Here is a 12,385-nt window from a genome sequence, read left to right as displayed (position 1 = left end):
CATTCCGACCCCTATATCAAAATCTCGCCTATAAACCGGAATTTGCCAAAATATCAATTTCGCCAATTCAAGCCTAAATCTTCTCTACAACTCCAAAACCCATTCTGATCGCGCTCCTAAGTCACAAATCACCTCCCGAAGCTAACGGAACAATCGGAACTCACTTCTGAGCCTTCTAACACATAAGTCAACATCCGGATGACTTTTCCAACTTAAGCCTTCTTAAAAGAGACTAAGTGTCTCATGTCTTACCAAATCCTCTCCGAACTCGAACTAATAAACTCGATCACATAAAACACGGATAACGAAGCGTAAAAAAGCTGAAATGGGGAAAATGGAGCGGTAACCCATCAGACGACTGGCCGGGTCGTCACAGGCTTGCATGTGAGCCAGTAATGGGTCCCACTATGGAAGTTGAATTAAATAGTGCAAATTTATTTAATTTTATTGGGAAATAAATACTAAGTAGTTAATTAATTTGGCCTAATGACAACTGTTTCTCATCCACTCCCATGTGGCACTTCATGCTTTGCATGTAAGGAAACTCATGGAATTGGGTCCATGTACTTTGCTTTTTTTATTTTGGACAATATAATATTTTCGTATCTTCTATATATTACATAAATATTATACAACTAAATTAATTAGGTGGTGTTTATTTAAATAAAAACTGACCATTGTACCAATTCTTTTAGCCAAATGTCAATAGATACGAAAAAATTCGGGAGACTATTCTGACATAGCATTAGGTTAAAAGAATTTACTCGTTTTTAAACAAACGTTACTAGGCCATTTAAAAGTTGAGTTTAAGCGGACGTTTGAACATAAAAATTATAATTAAAAAAAATAATATTTGGACTTAAGTCGAAAATTAATATTTAAATATGCATTTTACTTGAAAATATTTGTAGACAAATAGGGCCTAAAGAATTTTTATAGCAGAGTTGATTAGCTACCTCAATTTTCGTTTTATTTATGAGGGTTCGATTGTTCATCTTATCATCCCCTCCCTTATTTCTCCTTCCGTGAAAAAAATGAGTTTAAGAACTTTACTAGGGTGATTAAAATTGTGGTATCATTCAAATGTAAAATTAAACTTAAGTCCTTTTGCATTTATTAATTTATTATTATTTGCAGATTTTCCTTCCTTCAATAAATCAATAAAATGGGAGATAAATTGTTTTCTCTTAAAAGTCAATTGTAGCTAAATATATTTATGCTAAACATAAATTAGTAGTCCTGAATAACAGAGAAGGAAATTGAAAAGAAAGAAAAGGATAGATATACAATTGAAAAGAGATAATGGACCGTACATATGTATAGCGCAGTTCTTTAAAGCGATATGCGCAAGTATAGCGCGGTTATTTACCACGTTATACTTTAACGGTCAAAACACCGTTAAAGTATGCGCGGTATAAAACCGCGTTATACATAAAATGGTCACTTTTTTTACATATATTTATGTTATACTTGTCCAAAAAAAATCACAATTGGATTCCGGACTCCACCTTAGGGACCCCATATCAATTTTTTTCAACTTTAACAATTCAAGGAAAAATTAAAAGGTCAAGATAGCATAACAAGGCCTGTTTCTTTTGCCACACATGTTTGTTTCTGTTTTTCCCTATTTCAACCTGAGAGATTCTTATCTAAGGAAGCATGACCAATATACTAGTAACACGAGTAGTAGTTAAGATAATAGGGTCGGAAGCATGACTTTACACACCAGAGGCGGATGTAGTTAGCAACGAACGGGTTCAATTGAACTCATAACTTTCGATGCGGTGTAAAAATTTATACGTAAAAATTCATTAAAATTGTAAAAATAGTGGATATGAACCCATAACTTTAAAAGTATAATGGGTCCAATGCTAAAAACCTTAAGAGTTGAACCCATATGATTTAAATCCTGGATCCGCCTCTGTTACACACTAAATCAGCACTCGGCTCATAGGCAGCGGCGGATTTAGGGGGCGGAAGGGAGTTCACCCGAACCCCCTTCGCCGAAAAATTACATTGTATATATAAGGCAAAATCTGTTTTTACTTTTGTATATTAAGTTTTGAACACTCTTAACACAAACCAAAAGTATAGTTTAGTGGTAAGGGAGTTCAAAACTTTCATAAAGTCATTAATTCAATTCTCACTAGCTAAAAAATTTTTTTTGAACCCTCTTCCTGAAGATTCTGACTCCGCCACTGCTCATAGGATGAAAAGCTTCAGTAAAAGAAAATGGAAACCTTCGCAGAAGCCTGTATTAATCTTCTAAACACTAACAAAAACATAATTTGATGTACCTGTTTGAGTAATGATCACTTGCCATAGGTATTTGGTCTTCGCAATTTCGTACAAAATTGTTACTTGCCGACTATTTTTTCAAGTAAAATGCACGTAATATTTTCAAGCGTAATAGCACCAAATTGCGGATTTTACTTGAGATAATTTTATTTGCAAGTAGATATTCTAGAACTCAAGATTTTATTTTATTTTTTCATTTTGCCTGAAAATCCATAGAAATTATTTACGAAAAAAAAATCCCCGAGTGTAAATGAAAGCATCCACTTACTAATACAATGTTCTATACTATTCTTGTATATATAACTTAATGTATAATGTAAGTACTACTATTATGTAGTATCCTCAACCAAATGTTGGATTGAGGTTTTTATCTTGGTATAGACTTGAAAACATTTTTTTCTTTTTTTTTTTGGTTGCAAAAATTGAAAAATCAAACATTTTAATCAAAGGCCAAGAATCTTACTACATCAGAAGAAGTTAACTGCAATATGGGGGTTTACTTCTCTGCAATTGGATTAAGAAAGAGTTCAGGAATTGATCAATGGAGTACAACACATGGAGTACAAATTCTTGTACCAATAGAATATACAAAGTACAAACCACTGTTACCAAATTACCAATTGAATGAATTGATCAATGGCAAGTCTAAAACTAGAATAAATTAAGTTTAGAATACAACAGCCGAATATAATTATTTTGACAAGGAAAAAAAAGGTAACATCGAAGCTATATCCTCCATGGGCCGACCTCTCCACTACACCTTCACTGAAGCTATATCCTTTGACCTCAACTTCCGAACCTGGCGACCCAAAATAGTTACTGGCTCCACATCAAAGGTCAAATCATCATCCAACTGAACCGCGTTGTAGTCCAAAACATGAGACGGATCCCCATTATACTTCCGGAGCATAGAGACATGATATACCAGATGCACACTCGACAGGCGGGGTGGCAAAGCAAGCTCATAAGCCACCTCCCCAATCCTCTGAAGCACCTCAAAAGGCTCAATGAACCGAGGACTCAACTTGCCCTTCTTCCCAAATCTCATAACACCCTTCATGGGCGAAACCTTCAGCAAGACCTTCTCACCGACCATGTAGGACACATCTCTAACCTTCCGGTCCGCATAACTCTTCTAACGTGACTACGTTGTACGAAGCCTCTCCTGAATCACCTTCACCTTCTCTAAGGCATCCTGAACCAAATCTGTCCCCAATAGTCTAGCCTCGCCGGGCTCGAACCAACCAACCGGAGATCTACACCGCCTCCCGTACAAAGCCTCATATGGAGCCATCTGAATACTCGACTGGTAGCTGTTGTTATAAGCAAACTCTGCAAGTGGTAGAAACTTATCCCTTGAACCTCCAAAGTCAATAACACAAGCACGCAACATGTCCTCCAATATTTGAATAGTACACTCGGACTGTCCGTCCGTATGAGGATGAAATGTTGTGTTCAACTCTACCTGAGTACCCAACTCTCTCTGCACGGCTCTCCAAAACCGCGAAGTAAACTGAGTACCTCTATCTGAGATGATGGAAACAGGAACGCCATGCAACCGAACAATCTCCCGGATATAAATCCCTACCAACCGCTCTGAAGAATAGGTAGTACACATAGGAATGAAGTGCGCAGACTTGGTCAGTCAATCCACAATTACCCAAATAGCATCGAACTTCTTCAAAGTCCGAGGAAGTCCAACCACAAAGTCCATAGTGATTCTCTCCCACTTCCACTCGGGAATAACCATCTGTTGAAACAAGCCACCCGGTCTCTGATGCTCATACTTCACCTGCTGGCAGTTGAGACACCGAGCTACAAATCCCACAATATCTTTCTTCATTCTTCTCCACCAATAGTGCTGCCTCAAATCCTGATACATCTTCGCGGCACCCGGATGAATGGAATACCGCGAGCTATGGGCTTCCTCTAGAATCAGCTCTCTAAGCCCATCCACATTGGGCACACAAATCCGGCCCTGCATCATCAACACACCATCATCACCGACGGTCACATCTCTGGCATCATCATGCTGGTCCCTAAGGACAAGCAAATGCGGATCATCATACTGGCGCTCTCTAATGTGATCATATAAAGAAGACCGAGAAACCACACAAGCCAACACCCGACTGGGCTCCGAAATATCACGAACCGATTGGCCAAGGCCTGAACATCAACTGCAAGAGGTCTCTCCCCAACTGGAATATATGCCAAACTCCCCATACTCACTGCCTTTCGGCTCAAAGCATCGGCCACCACATTGGCCTTTCCCGGATGGTACAATATAGTGATATCATAATCCTTAAGCAACTCCAACCATCTCCGCTGCCTCAAATTAAGATCCTTTTGCTTGAACAAATGCTGAAGACTGCGATGATCAGTGAACACCTCACAAGATACGCCATACAAGTAATGCCTCCAAATCTTCAATGCGTGAACTATGGCAGCCAACTCCAAATCATGAACGGGGTAGTTCTTCTTATGGGCTTCAATTACCGAGAAGCATAAGCAATAACTCTACCCTCCTGCATCAACACACAACCAATCCCAACTCTTGAAGCATCACAATACACAGTATATGAACCTGAAGCTGATGGCAAAACCAACACTGGAGCTGTGGTCAAGGTTGTCTTGAGCTTCTGAAAGCTCTCCTCACACTCGTCCGACCATACGAATGGAGCACCCTTCTGAGTCAACTTGGTCAAGGGCGATGCAGTGGAAGAAAATCCCTGAACAAACCGGCGATAATAGCCTGCTAACCCAAGAAAGCTACGAATCTCTGTGGCTGAGGACGGTCTGGGCCAACTCTGAACCGCCTCTATCTTCTTCGGATCAACCTGTATACCCTCACTGGACACCATGTGCCCCAAGAAAGCCACCGAACTGAGCCAAAACTCACACTTGGAGAATTTTGCATAAAGTTTCTCCTCCCTCAGTCTCTGCAACACAACTCTCAAATGCTCCGCGTGCTCCTCCTGACTGCGCGAGTACACCAGAATATCATCAATGAATACAATAACGAATGAATCCAGATAAGGCCGAAATACACTGTTCATCAAATGCATGAATGTTGCTGGGGCATTGGTTAGCCCGAAGGACATAACAAGAAACTCATAATGACCATATCTGTTCCTGAAAGCAGTCTTAAGAATATCTGAATCCCTGATCTTCAACTAGTGATAACCCGAACGGAGATCAATCTTGGAGAACACCATCGCTCCCTGAAGCTGATCAAATAAATCATCAATGCGAGGTAAAGGATACTTGTTCTTGATTGTTACTTTGTTCAATTGCCTATAATCAATGCACATTCTCATCGTGTCATCCTTCTTCTTCACAAACAAAACCGGTGCACCCCAAGGGGACACACTAGGCCGAATGAACCCCTTATCTAGGAGTTCCTGAAGTTGTTCTTTCAACTCCTTCCACTCTGCTGGTGCCATACGATATGGCGGAATAGAAATGGGCTAAGTGCCCAGTACTAAGTCAATACCAAAATCAATATCCTTGTCTGGTGGCATGCCCGGCAGGTCTGCAGAAAAAACATTGGGAAAATCCCTCACAACTGGGACAGAATCAATACTAGGAGTCTCAGCTCCAACATCCCTCACAAATGCTAGCTATGAAAGGCAACCCTTCCCAACCATACGCTGGGCCTTCAAGAAAGAGATCACTCTACTAGGGATATAATCAGTCACACCACGCCACTCGATCCGCGGTACATCCGGCATAGCCAAAGTGACTGTCTTAGCATGACAGTCTAAAATAGCACGACACGGAGATAGCCAATCCATGCCCAAAATGACATCAAAATCCACCATGCTCAATAGCAATAGATCCACTCGGGTCTCCAGACCCCCAATAGTTACCACACATGACCGGTACACACGGGCTACAATAACAATATCGCCCACTAGGGTAGATACATGAACAAGTAAAGCAAGAAACCCATGGGGCGTACCCAAATAACGAGCAAAGTATGATGACACATAAGAAAAGGTGGAACCGGGATCAAATAATACAGAGGCATCTCTGTGGCAGACTGAAACAATACCTGTAATGACAGCATCTGAAGCAATAACATCTGGCTTGCCAGGAAGTGCATAGAAATGGGCCTGACCGCCCCCTGATCGACCTCCCCCTATGGGGCGACCCCTAGCTGCATGACCTCCACCCCTAGTTGGCTGGCGGGTGGTAAGGTAACTGGAGTAGTAGTCGAGGGCTGACCCCTCTGCTGAGATGAACTAGCCATACGGCGAGGACACTACCTCCACACATGTCCAAACTCTCCACACTCATAACTCCCAGGTGCTGGAGAAGGGGACTGAAGGGAACCCCTCACACCGGAGTGACCAGCTGATGCACTCGGCATAGAAGAACCCTGAGCTGACGGGGCACGAGATGAACTCTGGACTGGAAGGGCACTGAGTGATGACTGGCCCCACTGAGATCCATGATGACCATGACCCGAAGATGCCCCGCGATACTCTGGGTGGGCTGACTGAGCATGCCTGAAAGAACGGCCTCTACCATGCTGAAACTGGCCCCTCGAAGAAGCACCACTATAACTGCCAGATCCTCGAGGCTTCTTGGTCTCCCTCTCCTCTCGATCCTGACGGCGAACCGTCTCAATATCGCGAGCGATATCGACCACCTCCTCGAACGTAGCACCCAACACCCTCTCTCGGGTCATAAGAATATGGAGGTGATAGTTAAGGCCATCAACAAATCTCCTGATCCTCTTACGATCTGTCGGAACCATCCAAATGGCATGACGATCCAACTCAGAAAACCTCGACTCATACTATGACACAGTCATATCCCCCTGTCGCAACCACTCAAAATGTCTATGCAGCTCCTCTCTGCGGGACTGCGGCACATACTTCTCCAAGAAGAGAGTGGAGAACTGCTGTCAAGTAAGGGGTGCTGCTCCAACCGGCCTACGCCTCTCATACGCCTCCCACCATGTGAAGGCAGCCCCAGTAAACTGAAAGGTGGTAAATGCCACACCACTAGTCTCAAGAATCCCTGCTGTACGGAGCATCTGCTGACACTTATCAAGAAAACCCTGGGCATCCTCGCCCTCGGTACCACTGAATGACGGAGGCTGGAGTCTACCAAACCTCTCAAGACGACGCTGCTCATCATCCGGCATAACTGGCACAATAAACTCTTGAGTTGATGCAACCGGTTGAGCTGGAGGTGCCCCCGGTGTCTGTAGTCCCTGCACTACTTGCTCAGGTGTGCGAGCAGCGGGGGTCTGATTGACTCCCCCGGCTTGTGAAGTAGCTGTTCTTGTAGTGGTTGAAACTGCTTGAGCCAGGCCAGTGCATACTGATAAGATCTGTGCCAAGGCCTCCTGAAGACTCGGAACCACGATAGGCACAACTGGTGCCTGAACTGGTGCTGCTGGAGCATCCATAGCGGGAGCCTGATCCGGAGTCGGGGCAGCCGGTGGATCAACAGGTGCTGCCCTCGCTGCTCTGCCTCTACCACGTCCACGACCGCGTCCACGGCCTCTGGTGGCCTCAGTGGGTGGCACTGGTGGTCGTCCACCTCGCTCGGTAGCGCGAGTCCTCGCCATCTGCGAGAGAATAGAATAACGGAAGTTTAGCACTCAGATCAACAAGATGCACGACAAGGGTTTCAAGGATATGAAGTTTTTCCTAAAGGTTCTGCAGCCTCTCGAGGATAAATACAGACGTCTCCATACCGATCCGTGAGACTCTACTAAACCTGCTCATGACTCGTGAGACCTAAGTAACCTAGGCTCTGATACCAACTAGTCACGATCCAATCCCCGAACCTGATCGTGATGGCGACTCTCGTGAAGACAAGGTCAGCCAGACCAAAACGGAACACCCCTTTTAAATAGTTAATCATCATCAACAATAGTAACATATAATATAATACTCATAAATTGCGGAATTTAACGATAATAACAGTAGGAACCATCCCGACACAGCCCAAACCGGGGTGTCACAAGTCATGAGCTACTATAGAATCTGCTATAGGTCTACAAGTACGGAATGCGATACAACAGTCTGAAGAAAACATAAATGATAGAGGATAAGAGAGGCAAGGAGTTGCGGACATCAACAGCTACCTCGTAACTCCAAATCACTGCCTAGACTGGAAGGAATCAGCGCTCAGGTGCGGACTCTGCTATACCTTAATCTACACACACGGTGCAGGGAGTAATGTGAGTACTCCGACTCAGTGAGTAATAATTACAAATAATGGCTAAAAGATGAAAACACGTAAAGGCACAAAGCAATTCCATATCAAGTAGTAAAATCACTTAAAGCAGTAAACCAGTGAAGAAATCAAATGATATTCCTTTTTAAAACAAGTAAAACAGGTAATTAACAAGTAGAAATCTGCCCCTCGGGCACAGTATCAATCGCTCAGCATAGTATCAACCCCTCGGGCTCACTTTCAGTACAGTATCAGCCCCTCGAGCTACCTCACAATCACTTAGCATAATGGTCAGCCATTGTTACCTGACCAAATTTCATCATACAGTGTCATTGTTACCACTGTTTCAAATCACATGGGTACCCGCGCTCACTATGGGTGTGCAGACTCTGGAGGGGCCCTTTACGGCCCAAGCGCTATATCAAACCACCTCGTGGCATCATCACTCAGCATATCCTCACATCACTCAAGCCACCGCATGGCATAAATAGTATCTCTGGCCCTCGGCCTCATATCACTCAGCATATCCTCACATATGGCCCTCTGCCTCACTCGGTCCAGAAATCATCATAAGCCCCTTGGGTAGTAAAACAGTAGTTCTCAGCCCAAAACATGATGTAGAAATATCATTTAAGTTTCAAATCTGAGTAAAAATGGTTGAGTTTGTAAAACAGTAGATATCAACAGGACTGGGTTCAAATAAGTCAAGCAGTAAGGAAACAGTGATAAAAATCCCCAGAGGGTTCAAATAGTTGGCACGAAGCCCAAATATGGCAATCAGCCTAAATCATGATGATAACAAATGAATTTCAGTCAAATATTCAGTAAAGTCATCAATCGGGATAGACCAAGTCACAATCCCCAGTAGTGAAAGACCCCACGCTCATCATCCAGCGCGTATCTTGTCTCAAATATAACACTACGATGTGCAATCTGAGGTTTCAAACCCTCAAGACATCATTTACAACCATTACTCACCTCGAACTGGCTAATTCTCTAGCTCGCGATGCCTTTGCCCCTCGAATTGGCCTCCACACGCGTCGAATCTATCCAAAATCAGAACGAATACGTCACAATATGCTAAGGGAACAAAGCTCAAGCGAAAACATTCGAAAAATATCAAAAATCTCGAAATTAGCAAAACCCGAGCCCTGGGCCCACGTCTCGAAATCGGGTAAAATTTACATTTTCAGAATACTCATACCCTCACGAGTCTAACCATACCAAAATTATCCAATTCTGATACCATTTGGTCCTTCAAATCATCATTTTACATTTTTGAAAGGTTTCACAATTTTCTTCCCAAATTCCATCTCAAATCACGAATTAAATGATGAATTCAGTGATAGATTCATGTATTCTAGCCAAATCTGAGTTAAAATCACTTACCCCGATGAATTTCTTGAAAAACCTTCGAACAATCGCCAAAATCCGAGCTCTCTAGGTCAAAATATTAAATAAAATCCAAAACCTCGTATTTATAGGTACCCCTCAGGTATCAGCTACCGCGGTCCGCGCAAGCCAGTGCTGTCCGCGCAAAGGCAACGTGCGGCCACACAGGCCTCCCTCTGCAGTGACAGGCTTTAGTATTTTGGCCATAACTTTTGCTACATATGTCCAAATTGCGATATCTTTACCTTTCTGGAAACTAGACACAAAGGGCTACAACTTGAATTTTTGAGTCACCTCAAATTTCTTTGTGGATCAAAAGATATGAGCTTCCGATGTAGGACCAGCGGAATGTTCTTCGACGCGGCCGCATACCATTTTGTATGGTCCGCGCGACACCTACCGCGGCCGCGACCGCTTTTGTGTGGGCCGCACAGCACTCACCGCGGATGCACTCATTTATGTGCGGACCGCATGGGTGAGTTCTGGGGCCTGCAACCCCTGTAGACCTGCTACAACTATGATTTTTGCACTAAAACATCCCGGAACCTACCCGAAACTTCAAACCAATTGTACCAACACTTCTCATGACATCGTTCAAACTTGCTCAAAACTTCGGAACGCTCACAACAATATCAAATCACCAATTTAACATAGGATTCAGGCCTAAGAACTCCAAGAACTCTTAAATTATGCTTTCGATCAAAAGGTCTATCAAATCTCGTCCGAATGACCTGAAAATTTGCACACACATCCCAAATGACACAATGAAGCTACTGCAACTCTCGGAATTCCATTCCGACCCCTATATCAAAATCTCGCCTATCAACCGGAATTTGCCAAAATATCAATTTCGCCAATTCAAGCCTAAATCTTCTCTACAACTCCAAAACCCATTCCGATCGCGCTCCTAAGTCACAAATCACCTCCCGAAGCTAACCGAACCATCGGAACTCACTTCTGAGCCTTCTAACTCATAAGTCAACATCCGGTTGACTTTTCCAACTTAAGCCTTCTTAAAAGAGACTAAGTGTCTCATGTCTTACCAAATCCTCTCCGAACTCGAACTAATAAACTCGATCACATAAAACACGGATAACGAAGGGTAAAGAAGCTGAAATGGGGGAAATGGAGCGGTAACTCATGAGACGACTGGCCGGGTCGTCACAGGCTTGCATGTGAGCCAGTAATGGGTCCCACTATGGAAGTTGAATTAAATAGTGCAAATTTATTTAATTTTATTGGGAAATAAATACTAAGTAGTTAATTAATTTGGCCTAATGACAATTGTTTCTCATCCACTCCCATGTGGCACTTCATGCTTTGCATGTAAGGAAACTCATGGAATTGGGTCCATGTACTCTGCTTTTTTTATTTTGGACAATATAATATTTTCGTATCTTCTATATATTACATAAATATTATACAACTAAATTAATTAGGTGGTGTTTATTTAAATAAAAACTGACCATTGTACCAATTCTTTTAGCCAAATGTCAATAGATACGAAAAAATTCGGGAGACTATTCTGACATAGCATTAGGTTAAAAGAATTTACTCGTTTTTAAACAAACGTCAGTGGGCCATTTAAAAGTTGAGTTTAAGCGAATGTTTGAACATAAAAATTATAATTAAAAAAAATAATATTTGGACTTAAGTCGAAAATTAATATTTAAATGTGCATTTTACTTGAAAAAATATTTGTAGACAAATAGGGCCTAAAGAATTTTTATAGCAGAGTTGATTAGCTACCTCAATTTTCGTTTTATTTATGAGGGTTCGATTGTTCATCTTATCATCCCCTCCCTTATTTCTCCTTCCGTAAAAGAAAATGAGTTTAAGAATTTTACTAGGGTGATTGAAATTGTGGTATCATTCAAATGTAAAATTAAACTTAAGTCCTTTTGCATTTATTTATTTATTATTATTTGCAGATTTTCCTTCCTTCAATAAATCAATAAAATGGGAGATAAATTGTTTTCTCTTAAAAGTCAATTGTAGCTAAATATATTTATGCTAAACATAAATTAGTAGTCCTGAATAACGGAGAAGGAAATTGAAAAGAAAGAAAAGGATAGATATACAATTGAAAAGAGATAATGGATCGTACATATGTATAGCGCAGTTCTTTAAAGCGATATGCGCAAGTATAGAGCGGTTATTTACCACGTTATATTTTAACGGTCAAAATACCGTTAAAGTATGCGCGGTATAAAACCGCGTTATACATAAAATGGTCACATTTTTTTACATATATTTATGTTACACTTGTGAAAAAAATCACAATTGGATTCCGGACTCCACCTTAGGGACCCCATATCAATTTTTTTCAACTATAACAATTCAAGGAAAAATTTAAAGGTCAAGATAGCATAACAAGGCCTGTTTCTTTTGCCACACATGTTTGTTTCTGTTTTTCCCTATTTCAACCTGAAAGATTCTTATCTAAGGAAGCATGACCAATATACTAGTAACACGAGTAGTAGTTAAGATAATAGGG

This window comes from Nicotiana sylvestris, chromosome 10 (genome assembly GCF_000393655.2).
Source record: "Nicotiana sylvestris chromosome 10, ASM39365v2, whole genome shotgun sequence".
In the NCBI taxonomy this organism is placed as follows: Eukaryota; Viridiplantae; Streptophyta; class Magnoliopsida; order Solanales; family Solanaceae; genus Nicotiana; species Nicotiana sylvestris.
The sequence above is the reverse complement of the archived record's forward strand: the minus strand, read 5'-3'. Positions refer to the sequence as shown.